The sequence below is a fragment of the Branchiostoma floridae genome, chromosome 8, assembly GCF_000003815.2.
Source record: "Branchiostoma floridae strain S238N-H82 chromosome 8, Bfl_VNyyK, whole genome shotgun sequence".
Lineage (NCBI taxonomy): Eukaryota > Metazoa > Chordata > Leptocardii > Amphioxiformes > Branchiostomatidae > Branchiostoma > Branchiostoma floridae.
Window position 1 is genome coordinate 17,166,335 of NC_049986.1, and position 21,749 is coordinate 17,188,083.

Consider the following 21,749-nt stretch of genomic DNA (forward strand, 5'->3'; position numbering starts at 1 on the left):
AGGTGTAAATTTTTTAACCCATAAGATAATGACACGTGTTTACAGCACATCTTTGATATCAAAACTACAGCAGGTGTAAGGCTTGGAGTCTTCCCAGTAGACATTCCACAATGCGACTTGTCTCGAGACATGATGTATGTGTGGATCTCCAAAAATCTTTGAAACAAAAATGTAGGAAATACGCAAAACAAACAAGGCCTCTAAGAATGGGGGGAATTCGTGGGTGTTGAGACACAGCTTCACTGTACTTGCAATTGGATTCCGGGAAAAATTATATGTTTGAAAATTCAGCTCACCTTTTGATGTTGACAGATAATGATGCAGATAAAGAGGGAAGACGATTATGATAGGGGAGTACTGTCAAGTTAATTTCAATTTCCTCCAAAATAACATAGAACTGAAAAATCTCCTATGACAGCAAATCGATAGATATCTATTGTGTGATATATGCTCGTCTGAAATTGACACGTAGCAAATTTATGATAATAAGCACCGTATCGATCCAGTAATCTACAGATGTTATACGGCCAATCTCATATATGTTGGAATCAAAATTCATTTTCCTTACTCATGAATACTTAAAGACAATCTAGGCCCCGGGACATCCTCTATTCTTCGGGGAAATAAATCCGCGCATAAAGCAATTGGGCTCAAAGTATTAAGGCACGATTGTGCGTTATTCGTCTGTCTTCAAGTTTTACTTTCTATAAGTATTAAAGCTACCTTCCCCTGGAATGAAAATGCATTAACGGGATTTCCTTAAGGCATTTCCCATCTTGCCCCATGTTTTATCTCATTCAGGCTTAGCCAAGTTATGGTGTTCTACAAACATTTCATCCTTTCGTAGTAAACATCATGCATTGATTTCCCATCATTGATTGAGCATCATATTGCTCTGATAGATGAATAGAATTATACAATGGTAGCTTTTTTGCATATTGTGGGGCTCGCATAATTTTTGAAGCAAAGACAACATCAGGTAATATGGACGGTTTTTATTTTCTGATTGTCAACATTTGAAGAAGGGCTTTAAAATGTTACTATAATGTGGCAGATCTGAAGTACTATTTGTTACAACGTCTTTATTCATTTCACGCAGTTTTTTTTATATTTATCCAATATAGAATCACCCTGTTACCACCAGCATTCGTGATACCAGAACAATTCTTCGGCTCTACCAGAAAATATTGCTCATTAACCATCCAAAGCGGTAGTATTTCAGACGGATAAATCGTAACTCTGCAATCCAATGTGCCCAACAACGATTTTCAATACTTTCCCAACCATAAAATACCGATAACAGTCGTTTTATAGATGTTCGTCAGTACTATAGCCATCTAGGAATACATAAAATCCCTCGGCCAAATCTCTGGGAAAACGACAGTTATCACAACCTGTATCACCCATTGGACGACGAACCGAAAGTGTGACTTATGGCACCACGGTATTATAGGATAAATGACTATAGTCCTTAATCTGTAATCTTACGTCTTCTCCTTAATTTCACAACACCATTTGACTCTGCATTTGTAAGATCTGTATAAATTTAATCCCATTAATCAAATATAGGAAAACTAAAAATATCGATGTTAGGGCTTTATGTGTTGACTGACGGATGCCGACGCCAAAACACACTCGCATTTTAGGATGCTTTCCATCAAAGTTGTTACGTGCTATTGGGCACGAAATGACCCGTTATCAAGGTAGGAGATTTTCCTTTTAAGAAGCCTTTTCCCACTTAAGGTTGGGCCTGTTCACACCTTAGTGAGTCCTGTCCTGGCGGCACGGCAGAATGAAAGCTTTTATTCCGGAATGTCTTCATGAAACAAAGCTTGCCATCGACTATGGGCAAGATTGGAGTACCTTCTCTGATATTTGCTATAGATTCCTAAGGAAAATTGAATATTATTTGAAATGTACTTACTAATTCATGTTAGATATTATCATCGGTATCGAAGTTGTCAACGTATCCATACATCATAAACCCGTCAATATTGTTTCCATGACGAGAGTCGACTTTTACGGCAAAATAAACTGCATAGTGCGTTATTAGCCTATTAGTATTTTGACCCCCTGTTGACATTTACACTTGACCATTCAAAAATTTATACTGTAATAAGGAGTTCGCGGATAAGTTTATCTCAACCCTGAATGTAGTTACGACATCGTAATGTCCGAAGTAATGAGAAAACTATTATTTTCGTATAGAGTGTATTCATGTAGAAATACGTGCAATGGTTAAGACTCCATTATGATGGCTCCACCAGATTACGTTCCTTTGCTTCTTGTCTGGTTGTTTGATTATGTTCGTAACCCGTGTCTCGCCAGAGGTTTGTGCTCGACCTAAGGGTTTGAAAACCGGTTTTGTTGCGGAAGGTCAATAACACGATATATGGACCTGCATCTTAACCATTCAATCTTAATTAAAACGGGTAGGTTTGATAGGGCAAGTGATTTATCATATCCGTGTGTTTTCCATTCTCATAATGAAATAACCAACAGTCTCCGTGTTGATCTTTAGAGCAGCTAATGAAGAATAGTGGCACGGACGCCTGGTCGGATCCATTTGACGATCTATGGGCTAGCTGCTCATAAACTATATGTTCACAACATCATACATGCGTGACGCAAGCCCGTACGTCTTTAATATTGATATCTGAATATGTAACATACTTTTGAATAAATGTTACAGATTAAACACGTCAAGATTAAGATAGGGAGAGACGTGGTCGCAATACATGCAGCACTGTACTGCCGTCAATATGTACAATAGCTACAGATCAAAAAGCTTCTGCACTTACGTGTCCAGGACGTCTATAGTTTAAGGAAGAGAGTCTGTAGCTTCTCCGTTGTCATGCAGGGAACATCTCCGTGTCTTTTTGTGACAAATATCGGCGCAGAAGTAAGACAACTAGCATCAAACCGTGCGGAGCGACGAGGTGGACATCCTCCGTCGTGAGCGCACTGTTGAACTGTGTGCATCTGATCGATATGGCAGTGTACTGATAGCGAACATGTCACCTGTCTCCTTCAGCACAGAAGGCATTGTGGAGAATACAGCCCGATTACTTTGAGTGAAAGCATCTAATAACCAGAATAGCCACTAGGGAAGGAAGAAGTTTTACCGCCTCATCTTTCTTCATTATTGGCAAATCTACAATTCTTAAATTAGGGTGCCATTAGGATAGTGTCTCTGCAGACGGCTTAAAAGTTCAGAAGTAATTTCATGCATGGTAGCGACGGTTAAGTTGTGTATCCAACAAAGTTTTAATACGTACTAAGATGGGAGCATGCCCTAATTCGCCATATCACAGCATAACTGATAAAACCTTTTTCTGACCACGCCTGCGCTGTGTTGCCCAATAGTTTCAGGTCCTTGATGATGGGGATTAGCATGCCGCAAAATCACTCTGTCGTAAACACAAGAAGTCAAGGATGTCGCAAATTGTGGTTGTCGTAACGTAGGATACGAATGCTGCCAAAAAACCTCCATGAAGTAACAAAATAGAACGTGCTTCAGAATATCAGCAACTGGTTTCCCCAGGAAAAGCAGGCTTATCCCGAGTGTTCTTTACGAATCTTTAGGGTAACACTTTCAGTTAACTAAGTACCTATTGTAGACGTAAATGCAATGCACCAAACTGGATAGTGGATCTTCGAAAATTCCCCAAATCGTAAAATTGACCTACATCAGCGATTGGGAATGTGACTGAAGAGCTGTATCACAACAACAGTCGTTTCCACCTGTACTAATGAAACATATTTAGATCCGTTTGGGGCGTAAAACCTGTTCTAATGGTTCTCGCCTGATTTTTCTCTGATAAAATATTCCTTCCACGAAGAACTTTACTCAGCAGTACTTTGCTGCCATTACCTCCACATTCAAGCGCACCTAATCCTCTCTTCCTAGACATGGCCGTCCAGGGCATACTTGGTCCAGTGCAGGTAGCATTTACCAGACAAATTGTACCTGCGCCACTCGTAGAATTTAGGAAGTATTGATTATACTAAAATTGTTGAGGATTCATGACTGTTTTTTATACTTATCAAATGTGGTAACAGTCGATGCGGTTAACAACAATCCACATACACCTACATCATAGTACAAACCCATTACATGGACCACTGCAGGTTAGGTGCAGATAGACACCAGAAATACCTGCACAGCTACAACTCTACCTGCACTAACCTGCATATGCAGGTGGTATTTCGAGCCCTGTCGTCCCTCCAGTGTTTTTACTGACTCCCAGGATAGTCATGTGCCATAAAACACTCCTCAACTGTCGCCGAAAAGCGACACTGGTTGGTAATAACCTCCGCATAAGTCCAAGAACAATGTCAATGCCAAATGACAGTGAATCAACTTGTTCTCACCAATGGGTATTCATTTTTTTCACTGAAAGAGTCTTTACATCCTCTTTTCAAGAGGCAGAAATTAAACAGCCTGTATGTTGACATCCATTGACCTTCACGTGGGTTGCATTGATAACAAGCTACACCATTAAGTTCCGAACTTGTTAAGCAACAATAGTTGTATGTGAACATTCGTGACGATGTGAAATTGGGACAGAATTTACAGATACGCAAATTATCACACCAGAAGCTGCTGCAATCCGGTTGCTATTGTGGGGGAGGGGATTGTATAGAATGATATAATTGTAGGGCTAAGAGACATCACAAAATGTCAAAATGCAGATACACTTTCAGATGATGACTAAATTGAAATAGGCCGACGGTAACGCTAATCGGTTTGAAATACAAATGAAGATGTATTATTTTAGGTGAGAATAGAATACAAAATAAGGCCATAAAACTACTAAATGGAATTTTCACATGTATGCCTATCCGCCTACTCCCACATGAGTATATCAGTCCTCGCAGGTTACCACCCATTTCCTAAAGGAGACCTAAGGACACACATAAGCAAACCCATCGACGAGACAAAGGGGGATTTTAGAGAAGTGTCCAATGGGAAAAACGCAGACACTCACCCTAGTTTGAATGACCACACCTTCTCTGTAGCAACTTCAAGACCCCTTTTCCTTTGGTGTACTGTTGTATCATAATGTCACGTTAATATCGTTGGTATAATGGGTTTTCGTCCATCGCGTTCGATGACAACCTTGACTTCCAGTCTCTTCTTACTAACTGCCTTCCGACCAGCATGCTGCTACTGCTACTGTTTTATATACTGCCCATTTGAGGTTGCCGAGCTTTCTGTTACCGATGTTTGATCCAACCTCCCAAGGTATGTGGTAGTAACCTTTCCAGCGCGCAGCACCAGGGTCTATTCAGCGGGTTCCGTTAATGACGGTTATTCCAGACCGACCCCACACCTTATCCACTCCTTTGGCTAACCCAAATCATAAAACGCCCGTGTAATGCCCGTGTTCATTTAAACTATGCGCGAGCGGGCTTTATGACCTGTGAAGAAATGTGCAGGGTCTAAGGTCGCCTCCTTAATGGATATTGGCAAATGTCGTGTCCAGAATCTGAGAGGATGGAGAGCCCATGCATTGCGGTGCCACTTTTAGTGCCCTTTAGCAATGTGGGAGGTGGTAAGGTGGGAGATATATTCCTTACCGTAAACATAATAAAGCGTACAAATAGGCATTATATCGTCCTATTGAATTCAGACGCAATTCTGTGCGTGACTTTTCTAGAACCTTATATGTAACGTTTTGCTTCACAGTATGTTTCAAAGACGTGAATGTTGATGTCTACAGTATATAGACAGAATCGCTATCCGTCATCCAAGAAATTAGCAGCGTCTTAGATTTTCATGCACAAGTTACTATATGCTTCGAGTATTGACACGTAAATCATGCGCTTTGTACAGTCCAATCACCACTGGCGCAAACATATCTTTTATAGGGTAGTTCCGTAGTACCATACTGTGACATCTGCTATTAAGTCTCAAGGTATTTGTTAGGGATATTTCATGATAGAAGGGTTTTACATTCAAGTTGGCATACGGTTCTGCAGCTAGAGGGGAAAGTTTACGCTTTTATCTGTCCTTCATCTTTAGATGAAGCTCCGCAACATATTTACAATTTACAACACGCCGATTTTGATTTTGATGAAAATGCAGAAGTCAATACTTTGGAGGAGTTTTAAATTTCAAATCGATTATTACAATTCTTCGTCAATAAAGAAATGAAGAAAAAGAAAAAACTGCGCTATTTAACCAATTTGAAGTGGACTAGCAAGGAAACAATGAGATATGATATCCAATGACGAATACTTCGCTAGACTTTGCCACTGTCAGTTTTTTGTCTTATATATTAACCCCCCCCCCCCATTGTATCTTTCCATTGTTGTTGGCTTCACAAAACGTAAGTGAGGTGACGCAGAGTGAAACTGTATGTTTTGAGATGGTATCTCATTGTACTTGGGGCAGCGGTGCGGCACTGCGGGGTTCGTTGACTGCTGCACTGTTGTATCATTTTAGCCAATGTTATTACAATTTAGATATTGCGTAAGAAGTAAGAATATAACTTAGTAAGTAATGAGTAATAGTATAACCAAAATAGTTTAACTTAGAAGACAACAAAATGCACAAATCGTAAGCACCGGTGCCCCAAGTGCAGTGAGATACCACCTTTACTTGGCTGGTATGTAATAATGGCATATATTACGTAATATCTGCAGTCGGCTCCTCAAAGACGCTGTTGTAAAGACGGAGTTATCCTGGTACTCAGGCCAGTGATATATCATAGCTTTATGATTTTATTTGCCACATAACGGCTGCTGAGGGAACAACTTCTTCACGATGTCGGGCGGTGCTTCTGTGGGAGTGCGCCATTCCTGCTCGTAAATTCCGGGTCGACACATCCACCTACGTACTGCAGTCAGGCGAAGCAGAAGCGTATTTTCGGCAAGTAGGCATTCTGACGAATGATGCAAAGGACCTAAGTCATCGGTCTTTTACTGTTACTTTCTGGCTAATGGTTGCATCCTGCATGGGAGTGTCTGCAATCGATCAGTCTCCACTCCAAGCACCGGAACAAATTTTACATGGAATTGTATCAAGCTCGTAAAAGTTTTAACCGTTAACTAACGAGAGAGATGATAGGCAATCTTCAAAGCATCAGCGTGGACACACCACCGTAAAAATTGTCAATGGACCTTTAATTGTTTGTCCAATGAGACAGACCGTGCTGAAGTCGTCTCCATTCCATTTGCCATGGAATCAGTGTAATTGATTTACTAGAATGGTTTGGGCTATTTTTATTTGGGAATTAAAAGGAACGAGATAACTTGCCGTAGGAGTTTACGAGGCATGAAAGAGCCTTCCATCTCGGTGTGATTGTCTGCCATAGCGTTGTTACGGTGATTACACGTCAAGGGCCCAAACATTAACTCGTGTATTACAATCATGAAACGGGACCCATTCGTCAGTGGACCGCAGGCATCAAGCATGTGGAGAGATATATCAAGTCTTCCCAATGGTGGCAAACATATTGCTTTTCACGGCTTATTTCTTCTTTGTATCATATTTCAGAGTCTAATAGAACATAACGTTTAACAAACTTCAAGTTCAAGGAAATGTATAGGCTTCTTTTTCAGTTAAGCCTCTGAGTGCAGTGAAATGCAATGTAAAAAAAGTAATATGGAGAAAGGCTATATTAGAACAAGCCCAGAGTTACAGCACTATTCGTCATTCTAAACAGTTATTGTTGGTCCATTTCATACTCCAGATATGTTTTTAAGGTCTATTACACCACTGTGAAAGAACAACATAGATTAGACCTTCCATTTATTTACCTTGATTACTGAAAGACCGTCGTAACTGCAACTGTATCGTAAATGCTGTTTTATTCTTTTCTAGAGACTCGTAGACAGGCAGGGAGATAGAAAAAACAGAAAATGTATTACCTCATTATGCTATCGAACACCTTTGCACGAGTGATTTGCGGTGGCATTCATCAAGGTCCTCGGATTATGGTTAAGGGCGTCCACGGAACACCAGGTAATTTGAAATATCTATCATCCTGTTATCTTATCTAGCATGATCACGGAGAAAATTGCCGCTCAAATGTCTCAATAGTCATTAGAGGTGGCGAGTTGGGACGGCGCGATAACTCAAAACCGGCCATTCAAAAAGTTTACTGCCTAAAGTACGTTATATTTACCGGTCGTCAAAAGGACAGATTCGTACAAACCAATTCACTTAGCTGCAAAGATTCGACAGTTGTGTTTTGATTGAAATTCCCCAGTTTGATGACGTTAGATGCAGTTTTTTTTCAGCGTTTTCCTGTCTTTTTGTTGCTGTTAGTTAACTCTCCCATTTCACCAGGGCGGCAACCTCGCTGCGACCATCCTACAACCGAGCGATTTTACAGGGCGCTCAACGAATCCCATAGATAAAAATGGAGTTTCTTTTTTACTCTTTTTAAGTCATGATTTAACATTTCGCATGATGCTCCAAGTATGAAGTGAAGGGCTACACAAATCTGATTCATGTCGCAGCGAGGTCGCAGTGTGATCGCCGTTTTGTGGTATAATACCCGCCTCACATTATATACGATCTTCGGACGTACTTCGCGATCGCAGGAAGGTCGGCTGATTTTAAGATCTTAAGATGGTCTTGCGTATTTTTCGCCCAAAACCTGTTCCCCTCACATATAAGCGAGCCTCGTGCGATCGACGGTGAATAAATCTATGATAATGAACCTCCCATGACCTCTTGCACGCGGACAAGGAAATACAAAACGTTCCTCAAAAAAGGCAAAAGATCAATAAATGTTGTTTATTTTGTTGTCGGAATCTTTTTTACCAATGAATGGAATGCGCGATCATAATAGAAATGACACAAGAAAGGAAAGTGTGTCACAAAGCCAGCCTTCATACTGCCACAGGGGCCACAATGTTAGAATTACCCTCACATTCCCAGAAATTCAATATTTGTAAACAATCGGAAGTCGGGTGAACGTCGCCCGAACATCGCCCGACTAACGGGCGTTCGCCATCCGATTTGCGTTCGATGATTGATAACTATGTCTGTGCTCGCCTATCTTTCTTCAATCGTTGGATTAACGCAAGACTATTGACCGATACCCTTGCGAGGTACGCACGATTTGCACGCACGATCTGTGACTCGGTAACGAGCTCTGCGATCTCGGAGATCTCCTGCGACTTGACGCTTATGTTAAGAACATGTTTCGCTGCACCGCGACCGTCGTAAGACTCCTGAAAATTGCCGGCGATCCCTAAAATTCGCAAGATGATCGTGAGAACACTCACGAAAATGTCATTTAGAGCTCGTAAACTAGTCTTCCGATCGAATCGCGCCTAATGTGAGGCGGGTATAAGGGCGCGGTCACATATGCTGTAGTCGGGTTTGATGCCAAAGGATTTTCAAACAGGCTGTGACAGAACCAACCACCGACATGGATCCAAAACAGCCAATACAGTTGAACTTTACAGGACATGTACATGGCTGTCCTGCAAATTACCGAAGTTAGAAATCCTACGACGGTCGCACTACCGCTATGTGACTGCGCCCTATGTGAGGCTTACAGCCAAACGAGCATGATGATATACCAGGCTTCTACCAGGAATTTTTCTTATCTTTTGTTCCTTTGCATGCAGGGTGTCCTAAAATTGAGTGGAAATCCTTGTGATAATGACGCAGACTCACTGTATCTATCAGCCACATGGCGAGTTGTGTGAGCAAATACTGACTTTTGTGTGTGGGGGGATAATTCTTTCAATACACAGTGCACATAGCTCTCATACTTTTACTTCCAGATATCCTATAATTATTCCTGGAGGAAATGACAACTAGTAATCCTTATATTAATGGCATAGGATAATATGCGTCTGCAATATAGATGTTTCAACTAAGTATCCTCCCAGAGGTCAACGTTATGTAACTGTATACTCCGCTATATATCACTCTCACTGCATAGTGGCCAACACATGCGGCATTACGATATGTATACTATCGGTCGTACCATATGTAATACTAACTGTACCAAGGGGCATTGTTGCATAACTCTGCACATGGCCCAAACTCTGACGAGTTCTGACAAGAATACAGTATGGCGTATAGATGTCTACAAACTTCCTGTGCGCATGTGTTGCTGATTCTTAGACCGGCAACTACGGTAATGCTGCTATCCAAAATGTTGTTTTTATCATGATCGCAACTCAAGAGCATCTGCGCCTGTCAAAGTGGGGATCTTCTCCTGCCATGGGCCTCACACCCAGCGTGACCAATAGACAGAAGGAACTTCATTTGATAGATGCGGAGGGTTAGGATCGTATCCAACCTTGAGACGGGCTTTGTTATGTGCAGTTGGTCGGCCCCCTGCGGTTAACCATGTATTATGTGACCGTATCAAGGGTTCAGCTACTTCCAAGCGACAGGGCAGCGGGAATAATGCATCAGGCTAGCCAAGGTCTCAACTGAAAGCTAAAGAATTGCCGAGATTTTCTGCAACTTCTCCCCTTTAAGGTAGATGCGGAGATCTGGCTTGGGCAATCGATGAGTGCTGGCGCGTCGACATACGATCGATGGTCGGATGGTAATGGGAAAGGCAAGATGGGGTACAGTTCGCGCCAAGACAAAGTGCCGAAAGTTTTGTGGGAACTTTCTCGGAAATTGAACATTTTCAGGACAAAATTGTCATAGCCCTCGCAGCTTACAAGCGCAATTCTGTTCTGAATTGAAATTAAGCGATGTGGTATTCACTGTTGAAGTACCAGAAGCTAGAAAATAAACCAAGAAACGCTTTGCTCTTACTGAAGCGGATTTCTGTTTATTGCTATGTTGACCACTGCCATAAATTACATGACAATTGTTGGTACTCTATCCAATCGTAAGGGCCTCTCCTTCATACTTGTTCTCATCCAGAATCATTTCATTTCAGGCTGTTACATTAACTTTCAAGTTATGACTTGTATTCTATTCAATGTATTCATCCCGGCAGGATATAGCTGTGTTATTTAATTATATTCACCTGTATTCCTATCTGGCTTACATTTGTACATTTTGAAAACTTGTCGAAATCCTGCTGTTGGCAAGTATTCCAAATGGTCGATGTCAAACGTACGTGGCGCTCTCTGTTTATCTTTAATCTATTCCAAGACTTCTTCCGTCAATACCCGTGTCTAAAGGTAGGCTAGCTACAGAGTAGATTTTAATAGGAATATTCATTCATCACCTTTTCTGGCCTGACTGACCCTTACAATGCACGATAACATGTTTTAGTGGTTTGATTTACCATGAGGAATGTGCCATTGTTCCCAGCACGAATCTGTGCAGATCTTCCATACACCAATTGACACGACCATCATTTCCGATACGATATTGAGCGAAAGATAAATGATTTACTGAAAAATCGGTCACAGGCCTGCAAAAAATCAAAGATATTGTGTCGTGTCGAAAGATGTATCAAAGAGCTGCAACGATGTTAAGCCCTTAAAATATCTTCGTTAACGAAGTTTGAACAGTCAAGTTGGAGGTGATTGACTTACAAAGTTAAGGAAGATCCTCCATGAAAAGGGCAAACGGACGCTCCAACTTACGATATGCTTAAGAAGAAGTGTAGTCCCACTTTGACATTCAGAGTAAGAAACGCAAATGATAATCGTAAAGGTGAAAATGTCTGGAGGGTGACCATGTAATGTAGCAGAACATGGATTCGCCGAGGCCTGATGAGTTGGGTACTGAAACTTTCAACTGCTAGATTTGGACGTGATGGGACTTTTTATATTTTTATGTGTACACATATGTAAACACAATAAAGTCTCAATAGGGGCCAGTTTTCTTGAGTTCAAATGCTTCAGAAGAAATTCAAAGTACTACAAAGAACACAGAAGTCTTCTCTATCGAGGTAATCATGAGCAGCCGCCAAAACTGTATTCAAATTAAAATGTGGGTATTAATGAAAAAAATGTAAAGCTTCCCATTGTCAATGGTATGCATCTAAACTGAGGATGGTTTTCTGGTTAGAATAAAGAGCACCAAAAGATTTTTCGGCCATTCTGGCTGGCCAAGCCCCCATTTTATGCTGGCGCCATGTAAGTTCAAACGGTCTTTCCGCAGTAAATTTGTGATATATTGTCAATTTCTGCCAATGTTCGTCTGACAATTAGAGTTGCTATATTTAGTCCTTTTCATTTCACCGTCTTGCCTTTGATTTACTGCAGGAAATTTTGTTTCATTAAATGGGCATCTTCATTTTGTTTGACTATTGTAGTAAGCAGTATAGCCATAAACCGTGGACCCTGATTCGATTAATAAAGCACAGACGTTATGCCACTGACGAGCGCCATATGGCACTGCTGGTCGTAAACAAGTGCACGACTATACAACTATGTTCTGCACCTGAAAAGCTATTACCATTTATCCAGTACTAAAATACCCTCCGACTGTACCGTTCTTACATCACAATCACATGTTTCTCATTAACTTTTACTGTTATTGAGTCAAGACGATGTTTTGGTAGGTAATTCCAGAATGATGTACATACATAGTTAAAAAGTGACTTAAGCATGTAGACACACGCACCTTTTGATCATGAATGAAAAAAGAGACTATACCCTAGCCTGTACTCTCTCATGTGAATCATGGACGCCAAATGCAGAGCTACAAAGAAGGGTGCAGTCATTGGGAATATATTAATGAAATGCCTCAGAAAAATCCTTGGGATAACTTATCTGGATCACTTTACAAATAAAGAGAATATAAACAACATAAGGCAACACGGTCACTATGAAAGACTCCAAACAGTAGTGAAGAGAAGGAAACTAAAGTGGTATGGACACTTGATGGTCAAACTGTGAATGGAGCTAGGAAAAGGGGAAGGCAGAAGAAAAAATCGGCAGACAACATCAAGGCGTGGACATGAAAGTGTTTTGCAGCTTCCCTTCCGCTGGCACAGGACCGAATGGAATGAAGAAAAGTGATCCGAAGTGCTACCATGCAGTGCGCACACGACCCAGGAATACTGGGTTAAGGGACCAGGATACAAGGTACAAGGTACCTAGCATATTGTGCTTTCTACTGATTCCTACCCGATATGGACACATATATATGCATAATAGGGGCACAAGTACAGACACACAGACAGCGATAAAGGATATGTGATAAATGACCTGAACAGTGATGTCCAACTACGACAAGCGTGGACCAAATAATTTCTCCTTTCGTGGCGTATGTTTTAACGTTTTAGGTTCGTGTCAATGGAATATGAGAATTTAAGGATTAATGACCCACTCCGAGGTGTATATGGTGTCATAACGCCTGGTCCTTTGCTATAACCAACGAATAAAACCACCGAGTGAGCAATAATAACCCCCCCCCCCCTCCACTCGACGGCGATTGTGCTGCGTTGTCATTGCGACCAACAACGAATGTGTGTAACCCTGGATTTCATACAGGGTATATACAAAATGTAAAGGTGTGAGGAAAAAGACAACAAAGACAACACAAAGCGTAAAACTATCAACTTTTTTCCATAGAATTCGTTGAGCGTTCTGTCAAATTCTAGATCGCCGGAGAGCTCAAGAAGCGGCAGTAGAGAACGAGGATAGAGAAACAGACCAATTGAAAACCAAACTAGGCAATATCTAAGTTACTGCTACTGTTCGAGCGTGCCATGGTGACTGTTAAAAGCACATCAGCAGACCTTTTAAGAGAATGGATTTGTGGGAAATCACGGTACACCGCAAGCCGTAACAAGTCAGTAGCTTTTTCACCATGAACAAGTTTAATTCCACAGCAGACCTAGCAGTGTGCACAGTACTTTGATGCCGTCCTTGGTGCCACAAATTGCGCTACTTGTCCTGTAAATTTGACATGGCGGGCCCTGTCAGTTAGAATCTGATAAACACAATTACCGCGGTCTCGGAGGTTATCATAAAGCACCCCGGACCTTTTACAGGACGCTAAAATGGGCTCCCCGGAAAGAAGCTAATCGTAATGACACGGACGCCACGTACTTTCGATACTGTCGAGAATGAGTAGTTGATGTTGTTTTTCAAAAGAAAGACAATCAATCATATTGAAGTGGGTAGACGTCAGCCTTCACTTTTTTGTTTACCTCACTGGGTTTCAGAAGGGCTGGAGATGGGAAGAACGACAGTTCTCTTTCAAGACGACTGTCCGCTTGGGGATTGGGAGGGTGGTATCATTTAATTGCTCCCGTTAAGCCATACCAACTCAAGTCCCTTGAGATTTATCTGCGATTTCATTTCATTTGTAGACAACTTTGCAATTACAGTATCTTACTGTTTTGTAGGGAGGGCGTTACAGCCAATTCCCCCCCAAAATGAAGGGGTAATCAAGCATTGTCAAGTTCCTTTTTAGCTGTCATTTCAATTCATCCATACATGCATCGCGTATATAAGAGACCAAATTCGAAATACATACCCTGACACTCTCTAAGTTTGGAAGGTATTTCCCAACAATTTTTCAGCTAAAATCATAATCTATTACTGACTCACGAAAATATGTACTAGTCATTACAAGAAAATATTTATCTTAGATACACATTGGTCATGTAACGGATGATATCATTCGGAGGCATTGTCTTCAGCGTGTCTGTGTGTTATGATTACAGTAGATAGGCAAAATGTAATTACGTAATGGGGAAGATGGAGTAAGCGGGGCTGGCAAGGTGGAAAATGGCCCTCGGTCAGACATTGTTTCGTTAACCTGACAGAAAGTGGTTGGTGCTGTTGGTAAAATCAGGAACCAGAGGATTGAATGTGCGAATAGGTGACAAAAGGTTTTATGATAATCTATTTTCCATTTCTCGCTAATACTTATGTATGTGTACTTCAGCGTGCCAGCGGAAATGCATAGAAATAATCAACAAAACGTTCACAAAAACGGAGGTATGAGATCTTTGAATTCTTGTAGATCACAAAACATGAAGCAGTCCAAGTTATTTTGTGTAAGGCCACACCGACTTTGGATTTTATGGATGACATCATTTGGAGATCCCAAACCTAATGCGCACGGTTGAAAATAAGAAACAAATTGAGCAAAAATAGAATTGCTGCTGAACCACAGGACTAAACATCCAGACCATTATTTCCCGGGCTTGGTTTTTCTTATGTTCACCTCAAGTAAGACTGTAAGAGACAATCGTCCCCTTTTCAATCATGTTTGTATTGCCATTCTTGTTTAAAGAGGAAACAAGGGTGCAGTGGCCCCATGCCCTGACCATTTGCAGTGCCCCCCTCTACCCTGGAGAGCAGGTCCTCCGGTAAGCATGAAATTCTACTACTATTACTACAAAATACAAAATAGAGTTGTAGAATAAAGCTTAACATCCTAATTAACATAACAATAAGGGCTAACATAGCCACATGGATAACAGACGAACTTCAATTCGCGCGCGGATGTTATCCATGAAATTACGTCAGTGTGGCCTAAACGGCATTCAAATCTTGACAACAAAATCTAAAGTAATTACACCACGCTCAGTTGCTGCAGCACGTAGTTGATTAAAATGGTGCAATTCATTGCGGTTGAAATATATCCTGCTCTAACCCGAGAACCATAACTTAGTTCCTGTAGTCATTAAATAGTGGATTCTGACATCCATATTTGAATTATTTGAGACGAAGGTCAATGATTGATAAATCTATCTATCCATTACGATGTTGCATGATGACTCGTACCTTATATGTAATATAATATATATAGTGTAAATCAATTGCATCACAAGGACAGCAATAATTTTGTTGGCTAATATCACTTTGCGAACCCTCCCCATTTTGCCATCATATTAGACAAAGATGAAATACAGCTGCAGGCTTTTACTGATGATGTGCAATAAATACTTTGACTTTATAAATACTGCAAATACACCTCATTCAATTCATACGCAAAGATCACAAGTGCTGTGTATGGTATCGTAAAAAAAGTTTGTATAAGTGTTTCAGGCAGTGCACTACATCTTAACTCTTTTGTGCATGGGAGGAGATATGACTTATATAGTAGCATATGGTATACATAACGAGGTCTATCTACAACAAATCGTGCCGCTGGGCGCCTGCTGTTGTTATGATGTATGCTGCCCTCTGACCAGTTGAGTCCGGAACTCATCTGTCCCTTCAGCACATGCGTCAGTGGGCAATATGAAGAAACCATATTCGATATTACGCATGGAACCAGGCCAAAGTGGATACAGCTATTTTAGGTTGACTTGTTATCGCAGTTCAGACAAAATATGGTGTAGTTTAGAGGCCGGTTGAACTTCCCTCGCTGATAGAGTACTTTTCTGTCGTCCTGGAGGATACTATTGTTCGCACAATTTAAAGTTTTTTGTTCAATCAATGCACAAAGTCTTACAAGCGAAATACTAGATTTTCAGAGTCTAGCTATCGACAGTCTGTAGTCAATGGACGCCTTGGGACAGACGAAAAACAGGCGGAATAAATCCTAGATAAACGTGTAGGCGCCATGGGCCTGAAATACAGATTTGCGGCAGTACACATGTTTCAGAAGCAGACTATTCTGACAAGGCAATATTCCCATCACCACAATGCTTGTCAAAGATACAAGCACGATTGGCTGTATCAATTTTCATTGTCACATTGATTTCATTTAGTTCTCTAATGCAATTTTAGTCACATTCATCTACTTCGAGTCCAATGTCATGACGAGATGGGTTGTTGGCTGGAAGCCCAGGCGGCAATCGTCGACGCCAGCAGCGGCTGCCTTTAGCTCCAGAAGATTCCAGCTATCGGAATGCTTCATGCACACGTGTCCAAATCTACCAGGACATGTGCAACCGTAATTACCGTAATCGCCAACAGCAAGCTAATGGAACACTTACAACATCATTGCAATTTCCTGTATGTACCCAATACTTTGTATTCCGTGACGACTGTATTCCTGCCAACTCCAACAAATTGCTTGGAAACGCCAGCATGCTGCCGACCCCTGATGCTCTAATCCCCATGTTGCGCCTAAAGCACAAGTAAATGGTCAACGGTTTGACTTTAACAGACAACTGAGGGACGGCAGGATTACAGGAAAATCAACTACTAGATGAGCATTCCTATCTACAGTCAAGTACTCCGATCGACGTACTTAGGTAACAATCACGAGGTTATGAATCAAATTGTTACAGCCTACCTTTAAGCTCTCTACAGCACCATCACCATCTCCCTTGGTATACATCAAACGTCGCACAGGCTATTTAGTCCACATACTCTGCCCCTGGCGCTGTCAACTTCTCCCCTGATTTCCCACCTGATCCCAGCCCTTCCTGTAACCAGGACTGGTCACCTGATCTCACACTGCCTTGATTAAATATTAGATATGACACGCTGGCCTTCATGTAATATTAGGTAAGGCACGCACCGCAGAGCAAGTCAGTGGACAATACCAACGATGACTGCTGCGAGACCGACAAGGCCACATGAATTTTTCAACAACTTGATCCGACTGGGTCATCGCTAGTTCCCGGCGTGGGCGCCATCAGATGACCAATCGGCGCTGATTTTAAATATAAATATAGCTGGAGTGAGGAATTGCTAGTTCTTTAAGATTTAGTAGTTACTCAGTAAATCGTCTTGAGACGGTGATACATTGTTAGAAAAAAATGTCGTCATATCCTAAAATACATACAACTTTCGTTTTGAGAACTATTCCCGTGTTGAGCAGATATTTCACAATCTAAATAACCGTCGGAATAGAAGGAAGGAATCCCATTTCATCTCTGGCTCGTTCTCAATTAAATGTCGAAAACGTGTCGCCTGACTTTACGACTTGATATTGAGCAAATTATAGACAGCATGACTGGTCCCTTTGTTTTTCCACAACTCCTGTAATGTTTTGCAAAAGATGCACCACAATATTCATATTGGTTCATGGCTTTGAAGGTTATTATAGCCTCGGGTGGGATTTGAACCCCTAAAAAATGGCTGTCGCCTGAGAAGATATGAAGAATTCAAATAGTAGCCAAAAATGCAACAATTCAGTTCCCAAAATGATTGTTCGGCAAATGAAACCAGCTACCCAGGCCCTCTGCCCGATCACGTCAGATCGCTACTATCACTGATCTTGGAGGCTGTGTGAGGAGGTTTATGCCTGTCGCCAGATTCTGTAACAAACGTTACCACCACGAGTACGATGGTTGCCACGGTTATATTATCCACGTATAAGACTAGAAATTGCCGTTTTTGTGACGCTTTACAGTTTTTCTGGATTTCTAAAGAAACAAAAAATGGCAATTGACTGCCATTTGTATCCCACCCTGCTTACAAAATGTTGTACAGAAATGACTGTAACAAACGTTACCATTGTTTCATGGCTTCTAAGCATTCTGTCTGACCCGGTGCAATAATGCTGCCCACTTTTTAAATGTCCATAGGGACGTCAACTTATGCCAAAATGATGTAGCCAATAATGCTAATACTTTCGAAGATAAAGGGTTAAGTTTACTGCTGTAACAAACGTTACCGGTAACGTTTGTTACCTGCCCTGTAATGCATTACCAATGGGACCGAAAATAATAAGTTGCCATTTTTTGGCTACGGTCAAAAGAGGAATTTTCCTAAACAACCAGGTAGTTTTCAGTGAAAATAAAGCCGATTTATTTTTCGACCAAAAAAATGCCATTTTCGACATTTCAATGAGAACGAGTGCTCTACAATTAGAAAGTACCAAAATGAATAAATTGAAACACGTTCCTTGAAAAACATAGTAAAACTGCTCATGTCACATGATATTTCATTTTCCATGTGACTTTAGTATTCCGATAAAGCGACCGAGCAGGGCAGAACATGATCAATACTGACGTCACTGTCCTTTATTCATATCGGTGAGGTCGTCGCTGATGCCAAGACTGGTCAACCTTGCTCTGTGGTGCATGGTCTGCGTTATCTGATTTACAACACTCACCATACCAACATAAATATCGAGGCCTATCTACGATACAGGGCAAACTTGAGAAGAAATGTTTTCATCAGCAGTGTTTATGTTGTCTTCTGTTGTTTATTTCTAATCGAACCAAGCATTACGTGTTCCCTTTTTATTATTTTTATCGATTAATCGAATAAATTATGGAATTTGTGGTACTCGTGAACACATTTACAAACAGTGGCTACTGCAACAGGAGTACATACAAACAAGACAAGTAATCCATCTGTGATGTCCTAATACCCCTGTCACATGGTCGACGATCTTCGGGCGGGAGTACTTCGCGATCGCTGGAAGGTCGGCCGATTTTAAGATCGACAGAGGGTCGCACGTGTTTTCGCCTGAAAACAGTCCCTGTCACATTGAACGAGGCTTGGGCGATCGTCTAAGAATACAGTTATGATAATGAGCCTCCCATGACATGGCGCCACCTCTTGCACGCGGACGAGCTGAGAGACAAAGCGTTACCCACAAAAAGGCAATAGTTCAATCAGTTTTGATGGCTTAGTTGTGGGAATGTTTTTAACCATTTAATGGACCGCGTGGGTAGAATAGAAATGGTCACAGGAAAGGAATTATGTGATAAACCCAGCACGCAAAAAAATGTTTCCCAATAAACAATGGCTCTTGGAAACAACCAGGCTGTAATTTCCAAGAAGGTCCCATGGGGGGAAGTATTGTCTCTTTTCTGTCTGGGTTGTCTCTTTTCCGACTGGCCCGCTTCTCTGAACACCTTATCCTGTGTGAGTAAAGACAAATGCGCGATCTTATCTCTTAAGATCTGTTTGGACCTTGGAAATTACTAAGACGTTCTGACAGCATAATTGGGACAGATCCGCCGACGCTCTGAACGCACTTATGAAGATTAAGGTAGCCATAGAAGTATTTAGGACGTCACATAGAGGATGGGCTATTCCCTTACATACGGGAAAATCTGTCTGCTGTAAGTCGATGATTTGTGGTGCAACAGGAATGGAATGGCACGTCCATAAGTCATGCACGTTCCTGGTACGGTTCAATACATTGGCCGTGGCAATTCTGTTTTGCGCATCTCTCTTTGTGTCATGGTGCATTCCTTTGGTAGGACGTTTTTATAAACATAACCAAAAGGACAAACAATTTGTATTACGTGAACAGCTAGCAAAGTTGAACCCATGACATCTTTGGTAAGGGGTTTCTGTTTTAGTATTGTTGGTTTATTTCTATGTTTTGTTTGTTTGCTTGTTGATGTGATGCTTTTTTCATCCCCAGATATGGACGTGATTGTTTCCACTGAGCTGCATCCTATGGTACTGTACTTAATTGGTTGCTTGATTTTGAACGGATTTTTGAGATTGACTTTTGTTATCTGGCAAGGTCATGCCACTGTGTTGAGGTCACCAGCTGTGACGTCACGGTCTTCCACGTGACTTTGTATTTAAAACTAGCTACATGTCCAGTCACGATATTGAATCCCGTCTTCTCTAAGGAAGGTAATTTGGCCAGAACTGCACGGTCCACCAGAGACTTTCATACATAGCCCAAGGCCTTGGATGAAAGGCAAAAAAATGGAACGAAAATATGTCTTCTTTCACGGTGAGGATAGGTCGGACGGAAAGCCATATTCTATCTCTAAAGGAACAGTGCATGGCGTTGAGTGCTTTCGTCAGTTGACCAACAGCATACAGATACTTGCGCAAAGATGAAATGAATGCTAAATTCCTTCTTAAACTCATATATCAGGCAAGTAAACATAGTCTCATTGTCTCAGCGATTTTGTACATTGCCGTATAAAATACAAATGTTTTACATAATCAGGTGATGAATTTTTGGCTACTTTCTCCAAGTAAACGTACACTCTTAACTGGTTTGCCCGTTTAATTCACTGCATGTTGTTGAAGCAATACCAGTCGGAGTCAACAAGTATCTCCAGGGCTACAAAACAGAGGAATACTGATCACAGTTGGAAAGTTCCAATAGGAATTTTGCATACAACATTGTAACATCTTCGTGACGCCCTGTTGCTTGCAGCCTGACGTCACACGCGTCATTTCGGTACCTTTAGTTCCGCCTGTCTACTCTTACCGTTCGTATACATGTGCCGGGAACTGATGATGAAAAAAAGCGTTTGACTTCGACCTTTCAATCAAAAGTTTGCGATTTTATAGTGTAAAGTTAGTGTTTTTTACCCGGTCGGAACACTTACGTAACGTTTTTATGCATATTTAATGATAATAGTTTATTACAATTCTTAGCCGAAGGCTAATAGCAGATAACTGAAATTGAAAGGCAGATAACATTTGGCGGTATATCATGTGTATAATGTAGTCTAAGAGCTTATTCTAAATTCAAACTTATTTCGGTTCCACTTCTTTTTGTGAGATAGTGGATGACAAACGATGCCACTTTTCTTCTTGAATATCATGGTGACGGAAATATGTTTTGCGCATGCATGCTATGCAAGGGGTGTAATTTCCACCTTCCAAGTTTCCAAGGTCAAACTTTATGAAAACTTGAGTGAACAATATCCGAGATAACCGGCGAAACGCAATTTGGCTCCAGGCACGGTGAGACTTCTCCTCTCTGCCGTGCAACATCTAGCACAGCTCAATTCTAAAACAAGCCTCGAGAGAGGAAAACTTACGACAGAAATCACTTGAAACTTTAGGATCCAGTTCCAAGGCCTCGAGGCACGATGCAATGGATAGCTTCAAACGGCCTGTCCATTAAATAAAAGATAAATGGCACGCTAATGCTCTCCACAAAGGCGAATACCAGCCACGCACCTCGGCAAATATTGGACTTGGCGCCAAGTCCATAGCAACGGCAGACGACTTTATCCATTAAACATTCAGGTGAATCAATACATTCATGCATA

At 41.3% G+C, this 21,749-nt stretch overlaps 1 protein-coding gene across 2 annotated transcripts in view; it reads right to left on the reverse strand.

The window, feature by feature from the left end:
- Positions 1-21,749, reverse strand: part of LOC118421575 (leucine-rich repeat-containing protein 4C-like) — an 83,969-nt gene that overhangs the window by 38,005 nt on the left and 24,215 nt on the right. The window contains exon 1 of one of the 2 annotated variants that reach the window (XM_035828920.1): positions 2,802-2,990. The exons of the other annotated variant lie outside the window; for it this stretch is intronic. The gene's annotated coding sequence lies outside the window, so the exon portion shown is untranslated. Of the gene's footprint in view, positions 1-2,801; positions 2,991-21,749 lie in introns of those variants that run through there. 2 annotated transcript variants of the gene reach the window in all.